Source organism: Varanus komodoensis, unplaced genomic scaffold, assembly GCF_004798865.1.
Source record: "Varanus komodoensis strain SLA01 unplaced genomic scaffold, ASM479886v1 scaffold1, whole genome shotgun sequence".
NCBI classification, from domain to species: Eukaryota; Metazoa; Chordata; class Lepidosauria; order Squamata; family Varanidae; genus Varanus; species Varanus komodoensis.
The window spans coordinates 11,716,165-11,739,694 of NW_025335268.1; the positions used below are offsets into that span (position 1 = coordinate 11,716,165).

General features: G+C 42.1%; 1 long non-coding RNA gene across 1 annotated transcript; it reads right to left on the reverse strand.

The window, feature by feature from the left end:
• Positions 1 to 1,540: 1,540 nt before the first annotated feature.
• On the reverse strand, positions 1,541 to 21,794 carry LOC123018925. Its single transcript, XR_006413833.1, has 3 exons — positions 21,627 to 21,794; positions 3,356 to 3,361; positions 1,541 to 1,551 (listed from the first exon to the last, which is right to left on the reverse strand). It is a non-coding gene; the product is annotated as an uncharacterized LOC123018925 (long non-coding RNA).
• Between the last annotated feature and the right edge of the window lie 1,736 nt (positions 21,795 to 23,530).

Sequence of the window (23,530 nt, forward strand, 5' to 3'; positions counted from 1 at the left end):
TGTACTATAATTTACCATTGATTTCTCCATCACTTTTCAAGTTCCACCAAGGCCAATAACTTTGCTTTACATGACAGAAAGGAAAGAAATTACAATGCACATGCCTGCTTATGGAAAGGAACATAGAAGATGCAGAAAACACAAAGCCAGCATTCTTTGGAGAAAAGGCACAAGCAAGCCACTCCTGCAGCTGCTGAGGATCTGACATTTCAGTGTCAATGCTATTTACTTTCAATAGCAGCAGCAGCAGCAGCAACAAACAGCAGCAGCAGCAGCACAAGGCGTTCTTGGAACTCTGAAGCACGTGCTGCCCCGTTGCATTTCCCATGGGCTGCTCTCTTCCCTAAATGAACCCACCACCTGCCAAGGTCTTTGGGTAGTCACTAAATCAGTGTAATGGCTACTTCTGCATCACACACAACTGAATTAGAACAGAGATTTCCTAGTGCCTCCCTTGGGAATTCCTTTATTTTGTAATGTTCAGCAGCCACTCTGTTCACTTAATCACTCATCCAAGGAAGTGCTGCCACACATGACTGCTGAGCAGCAGGCTGCAGGTAGGGACTCTTCCCGCCAAAGCCCTCCTGAGCCAGCAGTGATGCGGGTGACTGGGAAGCTTCAGAGCAACTTGCTACCTGCCCAGTGGCACAGGTTGCTTGGGAAATGCCAGGCAGTTTCCAACCACAGCTTAAGGTGCTGGGTCTGACCTGAATATTTGGGCCAGGATATCTGAAGAACCTCCTTCAGGGTCATATCAGAACGTCCTTCCATCAGATGAGGTGAGGAGCCTGGCCACTGAGGAGAGGACCTTTCCAGAGATGGCTGTCTGGCTGTGGAATACCCATCTCAGAGAAGATGCTCTGGTGCCGAAATGGTGCAGGATGAAGGCCTTTAACCCTAGACATTTTACTCCTTTACTTTAAAAAATGTGCCAGTGCCTGCTTTTCTGCACTGCTTTTACTAATTTCATTTAGTTTTACTGTGTTTTATGTATTTTAGACTATGTTAATGTATTTTATGGTTCTAATTGTATCTTGTGAAATGGCCAGAGAGTTTTGGCAATTGGGTGGGATATACTTGCAATCAATCCACCAATGAATATTGTGATGATAATTGGAGGCCCTCTATGATCTATGACCTAGAGGGGCTTGTTTGGTGGCTACTCAGGGCTTTTTCAGTAATGGCACCTCAGAAGTGGAACTGTTCCATCAGGTTTTTAATGTTCTGCAATTTTGTTTGTTTTAAAACCTGCTACTGTTGCATGTTCCTTGACCCAGCAATCCTTGCATTTTCCTTGTTTTCTGAAAGGTTTTCGGATATGCTCAGCAGAGGGCTTGATTTATGCATTAAACAAACAAGCAAACAAACAGCCTCCAGACAGAAGGGCAGTGGAAGCTAATAAAGCAATCGTAGCAACTTCAGTAACAGACACATACTTCAGATGCTTTCCACAAAGCCCCTGAGCCACTCTGTGGTAAGATGATCATCAGCATCCAAGCAAATGCCGTTAAGCAGAAAAACTAAGGGAGGCTGGGTGTGTGTGGCCTTTTTCTTTAGTCATTTCAGCAAAGCTGATCGATTCCAAACTAGAGCTAATTTTGCAAGGGAGGTGGAGTCTGCTCTGTGGATAAAAAACAGTGCTGCAAAATGGGAATGACAGGCTATCAACAGGCTCACAGGAATACTGACACAAAATAATCAAAGCGTCGAGTGCAATTTTCTTGGAGAAATGGTGGTGTGGGGAGGAATGGGAGAGATCTTGATTGCCATGGCTCAGAATCAATATATTGAATTCAGGCTTCATGTTGGAGTAGTTTAAGTGTCCCCCAATATTGTAGGAATTATACTTAAGTTCAGATTATCTTAACACCATGTTACTTAACAGGAGCTTTTTACTCTGAGAGAACAATGCGCCTTACTGTATCACTTTATAATGTCAGGTTATCACTCCACACAAAGCCACCTTTGACAAGAACAACAGGAAAAATATTTTTGTCCATTGACTCTTCCCCCTCGGATGTTCTCCCCGAAGGCCTAAAGCAGCTTTACCCAACCTGGTGCTGGCATGGTGCAATTGCAGACCGGGTTGGGGAAAGTACCTAAGAGGTGAGTAAACTTTAGGAGAGGGATTTCAACCTTTTAGGAAGTATGTGTGGGAGGATTGACAGAAAAAACAGGAAACCATCAAATAGAAACATAGAAACAGAGTAAGTCAGAAGGGGCCATCCTGGGCCATCTAGTCTGATCCATGGCTTCAGCTGGCTCTACTCATGACATGCCTATCATGTGCATGTCCAGCCTTTAAAAATATAGGACATTACTATAACTGCTACAGAGACCGTAAATTCCTGAGCCACTCTCAACAGGGTAACATCTACATGAATGTTGAAGTTTCCCAGTACCACTATGCTTGGATACTCCAGTGCAATGCCCGAGACAAGTTTGTCTAGGCAAGGAAGGACTCTGCCCCAGTCATTGGGATATTGTGAAATGGTGAGAAAGATGGAACCATGATAGGCAACAACCATTTTCTTCAACCTGGTGTATTTCAAATGTTGCTGGGCTGGAATTCTAAACATCAATGATGATTGGACATGCTGGGTGGGATTACTAAATATTGGAGTCTAGCAGCATCCGGAGAGGGCACTGCTAGGGAAGCCTCGATTGCAGAAACTCCTTCTCCTCAAGTCCTGGTTGATGGCGTATGGAAAATCATAGTAGACAATGATGAGTTAGGTTCTTACCATCCACTTTCTCAACCAAGGGGGAAATCTCTTCTAGATATGTTGACTAGGATTGTGATGACTGCCTACTGGCAGTTCATGCGCCCTAAACTATCCATCTTGTGCTGTTCTGTCATCAAACGTCTGATCTAGTCAGGCTTTACACCATGGGAGATGGGAGAATGGCAGAAAGCAGCATAGCCTCCCCTTCCTCCCCATTGCATTCAGCACATAATTTTTTGGTTAGGTGAAGGAGCATCTGCCATTTATTTTTTAAATGGATGGATACCCTTCCCTGCATTAAAGGGCCATTTTGCTGTCCACATCCGCTTTCTAACCCCCCCCCCCATTTCTTCTGCAATTGCATTTGTGTGTGACACAAGATCATACTTTCAACACAGTGGAAACTGTCTTGCATTCTTAGCAGTTGCCCCAACAGTGGGGAATGTGTTTGGCATAAATGCTGGCACAAAACTCCCTGTTCAGCAGAAGTGGCTCTAGTGTAGACCCACTCCTGGTCTCGACATTACATCCAGATGAAATCATGGATGGACTTTTCTCTTCTCTTGTAAAGAGATAGATTTCAAAAATTGGAAAGAGTCTTTCTTTCAGACTGGAAAGTGGGCAGCCACCAGAACCTGCAGAACCTTGGCAGAGAACTCCAGATGAACAGGAGTAAAGGGGAGTGAAAGCTGGTCATCCCTTCTCTTGTGATGGTTCCTTCACCAGCCTCCTCCATTCCTCCTTTTTGTCCACTACCCTTATCAAGGCCGCATCCTGCTCCTCCCGCAAGACCACAACAAGTGAATTCCCAAAAGATCCAAAGACGGAACCAATCGCAACATAAAATGTCGTTATCGCCCACCAACACTTCCTGGGCTTCCCTTTCTGTGTTTCGTAAGGTTTGGGAACTGCATATTTTTGACAAAATAATATGTTTACAATGCCAAAAGTATGTGGGAGTTTTCTATCAAAAACAATTGCAATGAACATGATCTTACCTACACTATTGCAGAGCTCTCTGCTCCTGACCCACTTCCTCTGAAAAGTGCTGAACATCATCCAACTGTAGCTCATTAGACAGAGTTCTATGCTACTTTTTCATTGTCCATATTTTCCTCCGTCTCACATGGTTCTTCATATCCACCACAGCTAACTGAAATAGAGAAAACGCATTCAGAGGCATGTGCTTGGTTTGGAATGGTCTTAGGTTAATTCTGAGGCATCATTTCCCTCCCTTTCCTTTGCACAGGTACATACATAGAGAAGTGCACTCAAAGAGTATCATCCTGGAAGAAAGAGAATCACACAGATTTGCACGAGAAGTTCTGTGAGCAGATTCCTGCCACAATGACACATACGTGCAGATCTGCCCAACTTTCTCTTTTTACATTCTGATCACGCCTCATCTTGGAAGCTAAGCAGGGTCAGGCCTGGTTGGAATCTGGATGGGGGGCTTCAATGTTGTGAACCACCCAGAGAGCTTCAGCTATGGGTGGTATAGAAATATAATTAATAACAATAACAATAACAATAATAATAATAATAATAATAATATGTGTTTCTCATGGAAAAAGACACACACATTAATGTCAGCATTAGGTGTTTCTAAATAATAATAAGGTGATCCCGATTTTTTTTTCAAAGAGTAAGCTTCATTGCACTGCGTTCTAGTCAGGAGCAAATGACCACAATTTAACACAAAGTGACATGTGCCAAAAACCATTGTTTATGGGGGCTAAGCATACACCACTCTGTGTTGAATTTTGCCCAATATGCTTAGAACTGTGGCTTCTCCCATTTCAAATTAACAGTCAGAGCAGCATGTAATTGGAATGCAGTTTCTCTCCAGGCTCATAAGAACAATCAATTTCAAGTCTGCACAACTTGTTGCCCATAAACCAGAGTGCAGTCCACCAGCCATTTATTGACAGACCTACCCTGTGCTGAATTCTCACATAGAATGCAGAACCAGAAAAGTTATCAAGTCCCTGTGAAGTCCGGGGAGGCTGATCTGACCCTGAGCCAGCCCAACTTAAGATGCTAAGATCTCATGAGAGGGATTTAAGCATATTTTTGACTCCTGCACAAGAGACTTTGGATGTAAAATTGAGTGGAACATTCTTGGAAGTGCATTCATTGAATGCATCTAATCTTAGAGACAACTGATTCTGAAACATTAACTGGCAATGCATGGCACTGATTGACTGGAAGCTCTTATTTGCCAACTCATCTACCCAACCGGAGTTTTTCAACATTTTGCTACTGATTTTCCTTTTAAAAATGAGATAAAAACATTTTCAGAGTAAGCTTATGCAGGTTGCAAAGTAGTTAATTTGCACCATATTCAGTGTAGGTTGCATCCATTTATGTGCATAAGACTGACGTTTAATTGATTAAACAGACATATGGTATTTAAATAAAATTGAAAGGCAGACTGCCCACAACTTTCGTGAGAGCAGAGTAAGATCAATACTTCTATTGGCATTAGAATCACTAGACAATCAGACTGCAAAAAGGGAGACATGTTGCAGTCTCCCTGTGGTGATGGCTGTTTCAGTGTTTATGCATATGCAGCATAAAAGCAACTTTGGACTGTGTCTCATCTGAGGCATTATCACCCATGGGGTATTTCAGAGTAGGTAATGAATCGATCATATTTATTTAAAAGATGTATAAGCTGTCTTTTAGAGTAGGGCTTCCCAAGATGGCATACCACAAAATAATAACCACAAATCATAATCAAAACATTGAATTAAAATGATAAAATTGAAAAAATGATAAAATTTAACAGTTTGATATGCAGAATGGTCCCAGAAGGATCATAACCCTATTAAAGGCCAAATAGGTAAATAGTGTAGTTCTACTTGAAAGTCTGAAACAATGGGGTCTCCAGGGCATTAGGTAGGAAAGAGGGGAGATTATCAATATTGCCTCATCCATTGTGTCCACCAGACTGTACCAGTATGATGGATCTTAGCCTGATCCTGTAAAACAGTTCTCAGTTAATTAATTGCATTTTTATACTGCCCATAGCCTGCAGGGTTCTCTAGGCAGTGAACAAGTAGAGAACAAGTTTAAAACACAAAATGGTAAAAGGGATGATCACAGAACAATAAAAGCTACTACAACAGAAATTAGTAGAACTCGAATATCTTTGCTCCCCTTCCCATAAAAGACCTGAAGGAGAACTGGATGGGCAGCCAATGGGCCATGCCGTTTGGTACTGCTGTTTGGCAGCTGCCCAAAGTTGCTACTCTAGGTGCTGGGACCTTAAGTAGGCCAAGAAGTCAAGCAAGGGCTGCCTCCTCTGGGTCGCAGGTATCTGTGTGGTGCACCCTCTCTTTCCCCAGTGGCCTGGGGGTGCTCTGTGATGGCTTTGTTTCATCTCCAAGGACCTATAGGGACATGTTTTAGCTGAAATCCCTTTCATATCTAGGTTGTGTAAATTGGAGTAGAGCTATAAGACAAATTCAAATTTAAGAATTTTTCCAGTTTGCATCTATCACCTCTAAACATAGACCCAGATGCAATTTGTAGTTGGTCTGTACATTTCTGAGCCTGTGACAGTAGAACTTAAAAACAAACAAAAAAGGAAAGAAAGAAAAGAAAGAAAAGAAAGGGGGCACATTAGAAAAATGTGCATAGGCGAATAAGTACTTTTGAAAAATGTGCATGCAAAAATGCATGGATTTTTGTGCGTAATGGAAATGAACAAAGTTCATGATTTTTCATGAATATGGGTTGAAATGAGCTTTGAGATGCAATAAATAAATTTGGAGGAACTTGATGAGATCAAGGTTTGCTGCTTTGAATGTCCTAAATTATAGGAAGTGAAATAGCGCAACTTTCCCCTCAAATCAGAATGGCCTGGAAGAGAATTGAAAAATGAGGTTACAAAGGCTGATCTAGTCATAGATCACAGGAGATTTTCACTGAGTTCTTCTTTCCCCTCCTTGTCCTCTTTTTCCCTTTCCTGATTAGTCTCTGCTGTCCAAGCTGCATGTATTTCCAGCGTGTTCAATGCTGGCACAGCCAAGAGAAGGGAATAAAGAATTGTCCTGACAGGCCCATCCCACTATTTCGAAAGGTTTTATTTCCATTGTGCTACATCAGCTTTCTTTTTATTAAGGGTGAACTTCAAGCATTTAAATACCAAGCCAAAGGAAAGGCAAATGCTTTTAGATCCCAGTCAGGATGGAAAGGTAGTAATGACTAACTGCTTTAAACATAGGCCTTAGTATAGCCAGACTTCCTAAAAGCTCAGGTTTGATTCACAGCTGTATCAAAGGAGTCAGAGCTGCTTTTGAGGTTTATAAACTGAAGAACACCTATTTGCATTAACACAAGAGTTTTAAGATGCATGCAGTGCAAGATTTAAATGGATGAAGAGATAGTGGCTGTATGAACAGAACACAGTAAGTAGCCCGGTGTGGTTACCGTGGTTCATGGCTTTTTGCTATCCTCTGCTTGACAGACGATCTAGTGGTTTTTACTTTACTGTGGTTTCTGTGCTGTCAAGAGCTGGTTTCCTCCCTTGGCACATTCAAGTCACAGACCTTTCTTGCAAAAAGTTCTTTATCAACAAAAGCGTTTTTCAGAAGCACAATGACCCAGAAGAAATCTCTGAGTGTACGCAGAGCAGTTTGTTGAACCCAGTCTGGTACCTACTTCTAGGAACTCTCCTTATGAGTATGTTTGGGCCCCATTCTTTCAGGAGGGGCCTTGTGGAAATGAGCACGCCTCCCACCTGCATGCTGACCCTCTAATTGGGTCTCCCTCCTCTGCTGACATTGTGTCATGGGGTTGAGAACTGTAGCCATATCTCTGTCTCTGAGAAACTCCCCTGTTCCAAGCCCCCTTTGGATAACTGTATATCTGGGTTGTTCTGAAAAGCACCTCCACATCTCTCTTCTCAGTGTCTGGAATTGGCCCAAATTTCAAGACCTTCCCTTTCTCCTCCTCCTACTCCAAGTTCCAATCAGGACGCCTTGGGAATGCATGCCAAGAGCAACTGTCCTTCTCACTCCCAACATCTGCTCCCTGCTGTCCTTCTGCTCCCAACATCTGCTCCCCACCAGCCACTGTGCCTGAAATTCAATCCCTGTATGAAAGCCATATGTTCTACCATTTAGCTATATCCCTAGTTAGTTTAGGGCGAACAAATTCTGAAACAATTTCCCCTAACCTAATATTATCCAAATAACTCTGCAGATGAGCTGGCTCCGTGAAAGAAAGAATAGCATTGGCTTGCATTTTATTATCATGCAGCAAAAAGGAGGGTCAGTGGATGAGTTCACTAACAGCCTACGAGCCAGATGTGATCTGACAATCTCTCTCCTCTTTTGTCTCAGGTTTCACTTATATTCAAATCCTCTCCATAGTTTCCCTTGGTTGCTTTATTCCATATTTTCAGTTATTTTCCCTAATGAAACTATCTAGCAGAACTAATCCAAACATGGGCTTAATTAATCAACATTTGGCAGTCTACAGCTCCACACTCTTGCCCAAATTACTTGTGACAACTTTCTTAATGCAAAACCAAAATATCTACAGGGAGCCTGTTCTTCAATCAGCTGGCTGGATAGAATGTTTTCAATTGATTTTAATATATGTTAATAAAGCAGCAATAAACCTTTTTCTCCCCAGTTGCCCATAAAACATTTTGCTGCCAGAAAAAGTCATTAGTTTGTTTTTAGTGGGATGAAAAAGGAAGGTGAAAACTCTCCTGGCCCAAGCATGGAAGGAGTGTTTATGGCATAAAGGTACCATCCCCCACAGTTAATCACTTATGCCTAGTATGCGGAAGCTCTGGCCCAAAGGACCATCCTTTCCCCATTTCTACTTCTTTTTCTATTGCCGCTGATCATTCAGTGATTTCCCAGCTTTTGTGTATTCCCCCCCCCCCCCGCCCAAAAAAAGGTGGAAAGTTGTCTCCCAAGACTTGGTTACTAGTAGTAAGAGCTTTAAACCGTGATAGGCTTTTTTGGCATTTCATAGAATCATAGAATTATCCGGGTGAAAGGGGCCTAGCAGGCCATCAGGTCCAACCACCTGCTCAATGCAGACTTCAAGTCTCGCATCCATATTCCAACCAGACCTGAACCTGCATAGCTTCCAAGATTAGGAAGGATCAGGCACTTCAATCTATACGAAAGTTATTTTTGGCTTCAGTCTCACCCACCACTGGAATATGGCTCCTGAGAGATTCTCCAAAATTGGTTTTGGCCATTGGGATGAAAGAGGTTCCGCAGCATTGCTGGATAGCATGCTGACAGCTCCAGCCAGGAAGGAAGCTGTGGCTGGAATTAGAAGTGGCCCATGTTCCACATCCACCAATAATTAATGCCACCTGTTTGCTCTCTGAGGACCAGGGTCTTGGGACCAATGTGGGTGAGAGAATGTTGCATTCATGCCTGTCTTATAATCTGGGATGCATCTGTTTTACTCCTGTTGCAAGAAAAGCATTTGATGAGATGCAACAGATGTGTACCCATGACTGAAAGGGAAGTACAAGGCAGAGACTGCTGCAATACAGCAGCCATTTAAGAGAAGACAGCAAAGTGCATCCCTTACATGGCAAACTGAGCACTTGTTTGTGTTCTGTGAGATAAGAAAGCAGGGTACCAATATGGATCTGTGCCTACTTTGAAAGCAAGTTGCATTGCACTCAGCAGGATGAGGTGCCAGGTAAAGGTGCAACAATTGTGAGGTTAGTGCAGAAGCCTGTAACCCATGCTCCTTTGGGGTCTCCTAACCTTTGATCCTGTGGGGTGGTGCTCCTGCCAAAAATTCTAGGCTTAGCAAGAGGAACCTTCCTGAACATGACACTGTGCAGGCACAGCACCCATCTATGTGATGCGGAGAGACCACAAGAAAAAAAATTACTTAAATCTGGGCTCAGGAGCAAATAATGGCATAAAGTAAATCTTTTGGCTTAAACTTTAGGAAATCTTTTCTAAATTAAATCAGTAAGGATCCTGCCTTACTGTATTTTAGAAAGAGCTATACCCTTCCTTTCCATTTTTAATGACCCCTTAAGGTGGCTACTATATCCATTCCCATATATGCCAACCCCTTTGTGCTCAAGTCATCTTTCATCTATGGTGACCCTGTGACGGACAGCCCTCCAAAACGTTCTGTCCATTACAGCTCCATTCACCTCTTCAAAGTCCAAGGCTGTGTCTTCCTTTGTGGATCTTCCTTTATACATCTTCTGCCTTCAACGTTCTCTATCACGATTGTCTTCTCCAGTGCAACTTGCCTTCTCATGCTGTGTCTGCCTCAGTTTTGTCATGTGTGCTTCTAGGAAAAGCTCTGGCTTGATTTGACCAAGGACCCATTTGTTTGTCTTTCAGTTGCTGGAGGAGTGTTTGTAAAGCTCTCCTCCAGCATCACACTTCAAATGCATCAATTTTCTTCCTGTCAGCTTTCTTCATGGTCCAGCTTACACATCCGTAGATCATTACTGGAAATACAATGACTTGGGTGATCTTGGCTTTAGTCTCCAAACCCTACAGTTAGAATTTGCGTACTTCCAAGTCTGAGCTATTTGTGGACTGTACGGAACCACCAGCAAAAACAAGCCCAGGGAAAACCTCCCTAGCTTTTGTCATGCTAGTGGAAAGCCAAAATCTTAGCCAGGAGTGGCCCTATGTCCTCCAGTAGACTGGGTAGGCCGGTATTCTTCCCTGTAAAAATGAATATATAGACTCAAAGTGAATGGGTGAATGCAGACCTCCTTTCAACAAGAGTGGTCTCTTCAACCAATGAATCGAACATATTGTGTTGCAGTCTCCAATAGGTGGCACTGCAGGGATTGAAACCTAAACAAAGTGCATTCAGAATTTAGTTTTGAGAAATGACTGTTGGGGTTTTGCATGGATATGGTTATTGATTATTCCAGAATGAGTTATTGGTTAGGGGACATTACTTTAGTTAATCTATTGTTGTTGTTTTGCAATTCTAGTTCTGTTATGCATAACCTTTAGCAGGCTAATTGAAAAGAAGGTCAGGAAGACACCCAGCAAACACTGAAGAAAAATGATGTGAATATTTGTTTGAACAGCTATTTCAGGTTTTCTCCTGTACCCTATTTACAATAGTATTTACAATCCTTCCTGCCTGTGGACAGTCATACAGGTAACTTTGTTCCAGACTCAGACAAGTGGAGAAACAGAGTATTTTCCACAAAGAGCATCAGAACAGTGTTTAACAATGAGTCAACATATTTCCCTGATCATTGCAATGGAGTAGGGTCCAAAATGTCCACTTTCCCAGTAACTCTGCAGCATGACTTCAGTCTGAGAATCCATTGACCTCATGGACAGATCTACAATCTTCCTTCCAGCCCTTTAGCTCAGCATTCTTTCAGACCTTTCTTTGAACATCTTGATCTCCTTCTGCATAGGATTTTGACCCTGCTTAGCCTGTGTTCACATCCTCTGCCTTAAAATGCATTCTTCCTTCATGTGCTTTGGACAAGGGGTCAGTAGGAATTTCTTAATTCCTCCTGTGCTACATCATTGGCTGGGAAAATAGGATATTGCTTGGGCTGGATGGGTCAACAATTACTAGTCTGTGTCATTTTTGAATGGTTTTTTTTTTTTTTTGGTAAGTCCATTCTGTCCCGTTTCTGTTGTTTAAATCTGCATTTAGATCTGAATTTAGAAACACTTTGATTCTTGCTCATCAAAGAGGTGGATACTGCCCACAAATTTATTGACAAAGTAGGCAGCATCCACTTTGAAGTGGACAGTGTTCACAAATATTTATGCCAAAATGCCAAGTGTTAGTGTTTAAAGTGCCACGAGACTGTTTGTTGTTGCTGTTGTTGTAACTGACTAATGTGGTTACTCAGCTTGAAACTGTAGTTAAAGGTCAGGAGTTGCTACCCTGATCCACTCAAAATGCTGTCACAAGTGAATTTTGGTTGGCGTGCCATGGTTGTACAGGCCCTCATGCCCTCAAGACTTGAGTATTGATCTGTATTCAGTCTTAGTCTGTGCTTAAAAACATTGAAAACAAACGCAGTGACTGAAAGGATAACAATTTGCTATGGGAGAAGCTTATATAGGTCTTACATTGGGACTTCAAGTTAGATGCCAGGCACAATTCATAAAGGCACTTGTCCTGACATTTAAATATGAGTAGATTTTTTTTTTGTTTAGTTGCAAAGTCATGCCCAACCCATCACAACCCCCATGGACAACATTCCTCCAGGCTCTCCTGTCCTCCACCAAACTTCGAAGTCCACCCAAGCCCACACCCACTGCCCCACTGACTCCATCTAGCCACTTCATCCTCTGCTGTCTCCTTCTCCTTTTGCTGTCATTCATCCCAGTATCAGGGTCTTCTCCAGTGAGTTCTTCCTTCTCATTAGGTGGCCAAAGTATTTGAGTTTCATCTTCAGTATCTGGCCTTCTAAAGAGCAGTCAGGGTTGATTTCCTGTAAGATTGACTTGTTTGATCACCTTGCAGTCCAAGGGACTCTCAGTAGTCTTCTCCAGCACCACAATTCAAAGGCATCAATTCTTCGGCACTCAGCCTTCCTTTTGGTCCAACTTTCACAGCCATATATTGCAAATATAGTGAGTAGATGTTGTTGTTGTTTAGTGATGTCATGTCCAACCCATTGCGACCCCATGGAGAACATTCCTCCTGCATTAATGCCATTGGAGGCATCTCAACGGAATCTGGTTAGCCATTGTATTAATAGAATGCTAGGACTGATATGTTTTTGGTCAGATCCAACATAGCTCTTCTTATATCCTTAAACCCCTAAATGGCTAGAGCCAGTGCTGGTCCTAATATGGGGCAGAGTCAGACACCTGCTTCAGGTGGACGATACTAAGGCATAGATCTTTTGCCACACAGCTGCATGCCTCAAGTTATCCTGTTGCCTTTGAGTGTGGTGGAGAACGCTATCCATTGCCAGTGCTGACATAACATTCAGCTGCCAGTCCAGTTGGCTGTAGGCAGAAAAAAGTTTTGTGTCACTCTGGTCTGAAGCCATATTAAACCAGGGAGCAATGCCATACAAGCCCTGTGTCTTAACATCTTTTGGGAGAGTCCTTGTTCCAGAAAACTATGCCATCAGAGGAGCAGACCCCTTTCTTGAGAAGTGACTTCCTTATGAATTTCTGTCCCTAGTAAGTTTCATCCAACTCATTCAGTCAGAAAGTTTAGAATATTGGTGAAAGGGTTTCTGCTCAAATAGCGTTCTGGGCTAATGTAAAGGAGATGAGTACTGAATATTGCATTGCTCAGTCTAAGCAGGATTGTCAAAACATGACATAAGAAATATGCTGCTGTTAGTGAGTGTTCATGGACCTACATAATACTAGAAATGCTTGAAGAATCTTATCTTTATATACCCTCTGATCAAATGTGAGTATCAGATGTAACACTTCTCTGACTCTTGTGAGGCCATTCTCAGCATAAAAAATGCAACCAGGTGTGTTTAGCAATACTTATTTTGATTTAAAATACATTAGAGCATAGTTATCCCCATAATCCTTTGGGGATGCCTGGAATCCTCTAAACTTGGAAGATTATATACATACTAAGAAGAGTAGGAGAGCTTTCCCTGCCCTGCAATGAAGCTGGATGGCCAATTTCAGCTGTTTAACTGATGTGATTCAGAGGAAGGAGGCTGAAGTGAAGCTAGGATACCTTCTGTTTTGGTGGCACTGGTCTCCCTCCATCCCAATCCCGGAGGCAGAGGCCCTTCTCCAGGAACCCTCTTTGAAGGAAATCAGGAGACTAGTTACTCGGAGAAGGGCCTTTTAAGCAGTGGTGCCCCGACTGTGGAATATGCTCCCCAGGGAGGTTCACCTGGCACTGCCACTCTATTCTTTCGGGTGTCAGGCAAAGACCTTTTTATTTTCCCAGTATTTTAACAATTAATTGGTTTTATCTTTGTTTTTATCACTATTTTTCAATGCAGTGTGCTCTGTGTTGTTGCTGTTACGGTTTTTGTTCCTTGGTTTTTTTGTTCCTTGTAAGCTGTCCAGAGACATTTTTAGCAATGGGCAGCATAGAAAAACTTTAAGTAAACAAACAAACAAAACCCTGGAACTCTTGCTAAATTCCTTCTCCAAGATTGCTTTTACAACTTCAGCAAAGCAGCTTGTTTGGTTCTTTTCAGCTCCCACACAGAAACTGTTTTCTGATGTTAGAGGTAGAACTCCAAAAATCCTGTGGTCCCCTAGACACTGTCTAGAGGCCATGGGATCACTCATTAGATGCTTGTATTTGAAAACAGAGGCAAATTTAAGGGTCATTAATAAGGCCAAGGGATAGGTTTCTAGCAATAGCCTAGGTAATGGGGTTGTGGGGTTTGGAAAAGAAGCATTCAATTAGTTTTCTTGGAAACTGTGGCCTATCAAGTGTTATTAAGTTTTATTATAGTGCTTGCTCTTTGATGCTATAATGCTGATTTAGCATGGACCTAATAAAACTAATGCATCAGAATGAGTGAAATCCTATTCTATAAATAATAACATTGGACACTATACCATTAATAAATCAGCTGTCAGCTTCTAGTACAGCACCCATGGGAGCCATGATGCCCACTGGGATCTTTGATGAGGCAAAATCTAATGGGGCACTTACCTTCCAACCATTCTTTTGCATCTTGCTGATTCTCCCATGCAAACAGAGGATTCCTCCATTCCTGTTGTATGAGCAAGGCCCCCTACTTGTCCACCCAAAATCTGGGGCCTTCATGGAGAAACCCTGAACTGAGTAGAAATAGCTGTTTCCTGATGTGGACAATTTTCCTCATGTAAAATCCACTGACCTGCCCTTTCCCAGAATGTAGCACTTGTGCTTATTTCCAGTTGTCCTGAAAATGCCAAACACTTATTTCACCAGTGGTAGACACCATTTGCAGACTAGAATTGGAGGGCACTAGGGAGACATAAGACTCTGCCCATAGTGCCTACCAGCTTTCCACTCCTTGCCTCAAGCCCCTTCTTCACCTTTTTCTTTCCTTTCTCCATTCCTGGCCTTCTTTTCCTCTCCCCTTCCAGTCACCAGCCTCGCCTTTTCTCTCTCCTATATCACTTCATCTTGATATTCCTCCTCCGGGCCAGTCTGTATTCTTGCTATGTCTTCCCCACTTATTCATCTCTAGCCTTGCTCTTTCTGTGCTCCATTAGCTTGCTTTTTCATTTCCCTTTCAGATTTTAGCTTCCCTATTCCTCCACTAGCACCTTGCTGTTTCTCTCTGCTCCCAACCCTCATCAGTTTCTCTCTTCTCAGTTCTCTACTTCACTTCTGACTAGCCAGGTCCCCATGGCAGCTGCTACATGATTGGCCACACCCTCCATGGGAACCATTTTGTGGTGGTGCCCACAGCAGTTTGCGTATTTACAAATACAGCCATGGGTCTAAGAAGGTTGGGTGGCCCTGAGCTATAGGATAGCACATATTGCTTTAACATGTAAACTGCCTGGATTAAGTACACGAGCTTGGTTTTCTCCATTTTCCTCCCTTGTTTGTGCTGATAATACATTATCTGAAGCCTCAGTAAAAGCAACAAAGCAACATTATCCAAGAATTTAGCAGATGAATTATTTGCTGGCCTCTGTGGGCCAGCTCCTGAAGGGAGTGAATGGGGCTGTACTTCATTATTCATTGGCTGTACCATCCAGCATAATTCTTACTTGGCTTAATGGTTCTGTCTAGACCTAGAAGTGCTCATCAGTGGGATTATTTGAAGTGTTTTCGTACTGAATTTCCTGGCCAACCTGGGCACCATGCCCTAGCGATACCGTAAATCCATCTGGAAGCAATACAGGATTAAAAAGTAAAAAAGTAAAAAAATAAAAACCAACAACAATGATAAGATATATAAATATCTTCTTGGCCAAGTTATCCACGAGGCACAAAGAAGAAGCACTTTCAGGATGGCACATTGAGCCACATATAATTAGAGTTTCATGCATGGGAGTGTCAAGCTATTAAATTCCAGGAAATCAGGTTCAGTCAGCATCTTTTGGGGTTGCAAGAATGGCTTCAGAGTCTGCTCACCCCCCTCCCCACAACCTGTGTGCAGCAGCTCAGCTTATTAAAGCTCACTTCAGAACCCGCTCTTTAGTCCCTGGAAGGCATTGGAAGAGCATGCCTTGCTGCTGTGCGTTCCTAGCCTATGCAGCTTCCCCTTCTCCATTTACAACATTTACAGGAGGAGTGGGCACACATAAACGTTTTAATTACTCTAATTGCAGCACTGTCGATATTGACTGGCTGCATCAAGTTCTACATTGCCGTGGTTCTCTCATTAAGCTGACAGTGCGGTCTGCCAAACAGAAGGCAGCAAAGAGGCGTGTGTCTGGGAAATCCATTTGGAAAAGTCTCCCCCCACACAAAAAAGTTTGCTTCTCTTTACTAAATTACTGTAAAAGATTCTTGGCCAGAGGCATGGCTACCAAGATACAAGTATGAACAGGATGAAAAATGAGAGTACCCTCCCCTCTTATGGACGCGACTTGTTAGATCTCCGTTCTCTTAGCATCAAGGAAACACTCACTTCAGAATTAGTTACTCATATCTGCTGCAGACTTTCCATAGGCTTCCTGAATCAGCATTGCAATCACTCTTGATGGGCAAACAAGTCCCAGCAGAGATCTTTCTAGCCCAGATAATTTGAGATGGAGAATCCCTTCGGAAAGAAACTGATCAAAGCACATCTACCTGGGAGTGAGATTTTACTGGGACCTGACACATTCTAAGTTGTCCTCCAATGGATTCTTCTGGCACTGCTTATTTCATACTAGAATTGTTTTAGCTGATGGACAGAGTGATCCTATGGGCCCTAGACAGTGTCCGGAAGGCCATAGGATTTTTTTGGATTGCCAGATCTAAGGTCAGAAAAGAACTCTGAATGTGGATCTGGGGATCCTCAGGAAGACTCTACCCACCCTTAGCCGCTGGTGTGGAAAGAACCATGAGGGCTGCTGATTCAGAGTGGTGAGACCCACGTAAGAGAAAGAGTAAAGAGAGTGGCGAGAGAGGGAGACTAAGACTACAAGGAAATGACGTACCATGGCTGCCATCTAGCCCCCTTCCCTCCTTGTCTGAAGTGTTGCAGATAGATGGCTGAATCAACATTTTAGCTAATTTGATCACATCCCTAGTCCTCCTGCCCTGCATAGGAATCCTCTGAGTTGGGGCTTATGGGTGATATTCATTGAATTGCCGCCTACATTATTTTAAAGCATGTATATTAAACTGTTTATATTATATTGAATTGCTTCCTATTAAATGACTTGTAATTTTGTGACCCACCCAGCAAGCTTTGTCTATCAGACAGCTATTTAGCTGTATAAAATGTTGGTGGTGGTAATGATGATAAAATAAATACTAATGACTATAATTAATACATGCAAATAAGCATAAATATAAGAATAAATGTTTATGCTGCAATTCTCATTACCAAATAGGGTTTTTTTCTTATAATGGTAACACAGCTATGGAATATTTGCTCCTATGGAGTGCAGAGGAATAAACACTGATGACTTTTTGAGAGGCTGGTAAAAACCGTCATTTGTCAAAGGGCTTTGATTGGGCTGTTTTTTCTCATTGTATTATAACTTGTATTGATATGTTTATTTTTCAAGTAGCCACAGAGCCATGAAACCACCCAATGGGGATCTCTGAAACTGACACTACAGGTAAAACTGAAGCCATTGCAATGAAGTGCTCAAGCCACAGAACCTGTCCAGGAGGATACCTTGGTTGATGATATCAAAAGGAGATGAGGATCAAACAGAACTAACAAGGCCTTATTTTCCATATCCCCCTCTCTGTTCAGGTAATTCATAAAGTTAACCAATGATGATTCAGCTTTGTAACCATGCCAGAACCCCAACAGAAATGGGTCTAGATGATTGTAATCTACTAAGAGGTTACTTCTCCCTACTCCCTAATCTTCTAAGAGGTTACTTCTCTGTGGTGGCGCCCCGACTATGGAATGAGCTCCCCAGAGAGGCCCGCCTGGCACCATCATTATATGTTTTTCGGTGCAAGGTCAAGACCTTATTATTTAATCAATATTTTAATACGTATCAATAGTAACTGGATTTTATTGTTTGGATTTTATTAACTACAGCCACCATGGAATAGTCAATTTATTTATTTTATTTTGATTTAGGTTGTAAGCCGCCCAGAGAAGCAAGTAATGGACAGCATACAAATGTAATAAATAAATACATACATACATACATACTCACCTGGAAAACAACATTGCTTTCCATTAATCCCAGTAGCATACTGAAACCCGCTGGATTCCATTCATCTACGTGGACAGACCATGCAAATGGTCCCATAGATAATTAGGTCTTCTATAATTTTATGTTTATGGCCACATACAGGTTTTTGCATTTTGATGGGCTGGGAGGCGACATTCCAGGCTACCCCACAAACTGCTGTCTGTGCTGGAGGGCTGGCACTCACAGCGGCTCCAGAAGCTCCAGAAGTCACCCTTTCCTGCTTTACAGGCTGGTGCTACCTGTTTATTCTTCTGCCTCCAGTGTGCAACTCTATAATTAAATAGAAATAGGCGAAGCAGCATGTGCTTGAAGCACACACTCTTTCCACAGAAAAACAGCATGGAGTGGCTCTTCCTGGAACACTGTGTTTGCCAGAGAATGGGTAGTGGCATGCTTGAAAAGCAGTGTCTGCTTGGAATCTTCATGTGTGCCAAAGTGCAAAAGTTGAGAGTGTACAAAGGGCATGGATGTGTCTAAAACATATAATGCTCTGCTTCCCAGTGCACCAAAACATACACCATTTTTAAGCTTTGGGAAATCAGCTGTTTCTCCCAAGGTTATGTATATCATTAAGGTGGTAGCAGACACATGAATTCCATATGGGTTTCTAGTATCTATTGTATTTTTGTTTCTATTATACAGCTAGACATGCCGGTTGCACTTGAGAAAAAAGTGAGATGCTCCAGGGCAGCATAGTGTGAAGGTTGTTGCTGTTGGGAACATCTTCTTTTTGTACCACCAAACTCTCGAAACTCAAGGTGGCAGCATCTTGTGAAGAAGGACAAAGTGTTCCAAATGCAAAGCCTCAAATGCAGAAATATGTGTTTGTTCTTCATAGGCAGTCGTTACATCTTGTTTCCCAGAGAGAGCTGCTGAAGCTCAGCTTGGTAGGGAAGCTTTCAAATCATTGCTCACCATCCCAGAGGGGTGTGCTGAATTTGGATCTCTCTTTCTCTCTCCCTCACCCACCCCCCGTGCACGCACACGTGTGTGTGCCTGTGCGTGTATGTGTTTAATACTGAGAGAGAGAGAGAGAGAGAGAGAGAGAGAGAGAGAGAGAGAGAGAGAGAGGGGGCAGTCTGCACATGCTCAGAACACTCTATTGGAAATTTCCACATTCCTGTTCTGAGCCTTGGCACTGAAACTAGGTTGGTGGGAGGGGAGGGGTGCTTGATCAAAGAAAGGGGTTTGATAAAGGGACCCCAAAAATGGCAAATAGGGATGGGCAAATATCCCAGGTTTGATTCCACTCAGCTTCTGATTTTTCCTACATAAAGTAAACTCTGTCCTCTTTCTGCATCACCTTGCAGTTTGTTTTCTAAAAATCTGCACAAAACTCCATACACATTTTTCCTAATGCACAGTTTTTTGTTTGCACTTTGCCAGATGAAAGAAACCTTTGCAAGTGATTTCCCCTCCTCTAATGGGTAGCACATTATAAGGATATTCCACTCATGCAAATAACTTTGCAATAGCATAAGGACCTTCCAGCGTAACATCAATAGCGTGAGCTTGTGGAATGCATTTCCAGACACACCACTCCAGGGCTTGCTACTGCTGCTCAAGGATCCCCCGCATGGAATGGAATGGAGATAAGCAGGGTTCTTAGGTTGTTATGTTGTACCCTTTCCTCATAGGAGAGACACTTTAGTTCCTTGCTCATTTTAGCTGTCCTTTTCTGCATTTGTTGGCATTGCAAAGAGACTTGGAGGAAGAATTCCCCAGGCTGCCTCCTATGGATGGGGAAGCCTGAACAGAATCCTTATTGTCCATTCATTATTTCTGCTTAATACATAAAGCAGGACGGCACATGATTTATAACAATGACTATGACATCCCAACAAAATGAGAATGTTTCTCCAAACATTGTATGATAACGCAGAGTCCTTTTTTCCTGGATATTCAAATCCTTTCACATACAGCTATCACTTTCCCTTGGAAATAGACTTATTAGAGCTTCTCTCTTCACTGGCTGGAAACGTGTTTCATATGCATTTTTGCTATGCATTCATATGCAATCCAGATACCGTGCTCTGGATTGAGGATATCCACAGGAAACTTTTAGAGGGAAGAACAATCAGTGTAAAAAAAAAGTACAACTTGTATTGGATTTGTAAAAAGTGAAACCTAGAAAAGAAATCCTGCTTTACAGGACCTGGATGATAAATATTTGACAAGGCTGACTATTCAAAAGAAGTTTCAGGCTTGCTGAGGTCAGCCTAGAAAAACCTTTTAATGGGTAGTACATCATTTGTGCTGAAATTGTCAGATTCTGATGTTATGAACTTGCAGGAAAAATGAAGCTTGTTTATCTTCTATCCACTAATGGTAGAATATCCTTTCTGTAGTGTGATTAATTATTTTTATCCTCTTTTTACTATTTCTATAGTAGAAGCGTGAGACAAAAATCACTAAAGGCTCAATCCTATGCATGTTTAAATAGAAGAAAATTCCTAGAAAACTCTGCTTGTTCCACTTCCCAAACTACCATGACTGAGGAATTATGAGGGCACAATATATAGCCTATATAGAAAAGCTCAGCATGTGAAGTGCAGTATTTTTAAACATATACATAAAGTTGGCCCTGTTCTCTCTTAAGCAGAAGAAAGCATGAGGAAGAACCACTCTAAAGTACTCAGCTAGGGTGAATGGGAAAGGACTTCATTCCTTCACTCACACAATGGAAGCCATCCTGAGATATTGATATAAAGGATGGCATACAAAAGCTTTTAATAAATAAGTAAATTTCCCCACTGAAAATCACCATCTCTGGTTGTGATTCCTGCACAGAAGCTCTAATCCTAACCTGGTGTGGCACCTTCAGGTTGGCTTATAGTAGAGCTGGGGTAATTTGTTGTAGAAAAACCACACAGGAGAGAAAAAAAATCATTAAAAACACTTTCAGATCAGTACTCATTCTGTTTGCTACTTTCTCTGAAGAAGGCCAGGAGTGGAATCAAAGTCCACTATGATCTACACCTGAGGTACTTCTCACAGTGCCACCTCTAAGGGAAGCTTGGAAGGTGGCAAAAATGAACAGCGCCATCTCCCATGTGCCTGCAATTGTGGGATGCTCTCCCCACCTGGGCCTACCTGACACCCATGCACCAAGGTAAGACTGCCTTCTGCTCTCTTTGGTGCCAAGTCTGCCCTCCACTTCCAGTCATTAATGGCCTAGGGCAGGGCATTTTTGCCAACTGTCCTTTTCAGCATTTGCACTGAAAGTTTTTAGCTATTTGCATTGCTTTAAATTTAAATCACGATCAGAAGCATCATGCCAAAATTCACCTTAAATGGTATTTCTGAGAATTTTAAAGTCCATGTAAAGAACAGATTTGCATTACTGAACTCAGCTGACTGGGAACCAAAAGAACTGTGGGCGGAAACAGAGACACACTTGGGAAGGATGCAAAAAGACAATTCCTGTAGCCCAAAGAGAGGGGAGAAAGTCTGGATGAATGATGGAAGAAACAGAACTGTGAAGGAGGTGAGAAGCAACAGCAAAATGTGACAGAAATAGGGTCAGAGTCCTGACTGCATCTTTTCACTGACTATCACATCGAGTCAAAAAGAACTATTACACTGGTCAGAGCAATGTAATAGAAGAGGGAAAATAAAAGTCTACTTCCAATAAATCAAAGGGAAATTCAGTCCTAGATTACGAATGCTGAAAGACTAACAGAGGAACATACTATGTGTCCAGGAGAAAATAAAGAGAAGGTGGACAGAATATATGGAAGAACTATACAGAATTGATGAAGGGATGAAAGGCTCATTCAAAGAGGAATCCCATGAGGAAGAAACTGCAGTACTAAAAAGTGAAGTGAAAGCTGGTGTGGGAAAGCACTTGGGAAGAGCAAAGCATCCAGAGCAGATGGAGTATCAATAGAACTATTCCAAGCTGCAAAAAATGATTCAGTTCTAAATTTAACAAGAATATGCAAAGGAATATTGAAAACAAAACAATGGTCCACATGATGGAAACATTTGACATACTTTCCAATTTCCAATAAAGGAGATGCCAAAGACTGCAACCATCATAGGATGATCGCACTAATTCTCCACACCGGCAAAGTGATACTCAAAGTGCTGCAACAAAGAATTTTCCCCTGCATGGAGGGAAAAATGCCTGATGTTCTTCCTGGATTCTGAAAAGGAAGAGGATTTTGAGATCATATTGCAGGTGTGCGTTGCCTACTGGAGCACACCAAAGACTACAGCTAAGCCTTTGACTGTGTGGACCATGAGAAGGTATGGATAAGTTCTGAAAAAATGGATTTGCCTCGGTGCCTGGATGGTTCTATACACCGAAAAGTCTTCTGTAACACTGGACAAGAAAGAGCCAAAGTCACATCCACTAGGATTATGCTAACTATAGCATCCAGGTAGGCGGAGATATGAGTTACTTTGTTTGTAAAGTGCTAAGCAAATTGTTCACAACAGACTGTTGAGAGGTCTGAGTCCATCTAAAACAGCTTCAGAGAAAGGATATTTTCAGATACAGTTGCAGTAGAAAGGAATGTCTTTGTTGCTCATATCATCACAGAGTAGGTCTAAAGATGGGCTGTAGCATACCTTGGCTCAGCCATAAATTCAAATGAAGACTACAGCCAAGAATTTAGAAGGAGACTGAGACTTGGAAGGACAGCAATGAAGAAACTAGAAAAGATCATCCTCACTTAACAGGGATTGGTTCATGAGAACGTGTCATGGCAGTCCTGTATGAGTTGCACTGGTTGCCAATTGAAGTCCAGGCCCAATTCATGGTGCTAGTATTAACATTTAAAGCCCTAACCATTATGGGGTCATGTTGTCTGAAATAATTCCTTGTCCTGTGTGTATAAACCTGGGCCCTAAGATCATCTTCTGGGATCCTTCTCAGGGAACCCCCTCCAAAGGGAATAAAGAGGGTAGCTACCAGAAGAAGAGCCTTTTCAGTTGTGGCACCCCGGCTATGGAACGAGCTCCCTGAAGAGATGTGCCCAATGCCTACTCTTTATTCTTTTCAGCACAAAACTCTTTTTATTTGCCCAGGATAGTTAACTTTTATTCTCAACATTTATGACATATTTTATCTTGTATTGTTGCTGTACCTCTGGATTGATTTGATTGTGGTTGCTGTGGGCCTATTGTAACCATTTTTGGTTTGTTTTATTGTTTGATTATAATATATCATTCTTATTTCTTATTATATGTTCTTTTTTAACTTTGTGAATCAGAGCACCTTTTGGCTATTGGGTGGCATAGAATCAAATAAATAAATAAATAAATAAATCACTAAGCGTAAGGTCTTGTGCACTTGGAGGCCAAGATAATTCCTGATTAGTATGTGTGGCTGTGAAAGCGGGATAGCGAAGAAAGATGACAGACATTTGATACATTGAAAACATGGTGCTGAAGGAGACCTTTGCAACTACCCTGGACTGACAGGAAGATCAACTCAAGCCAGAATATTTTGATGACCTTGATCCTCATGTCACTATGGAAGGCCCTTTCTGCATGGCATTGGCTCAGCCATATATGATGCTA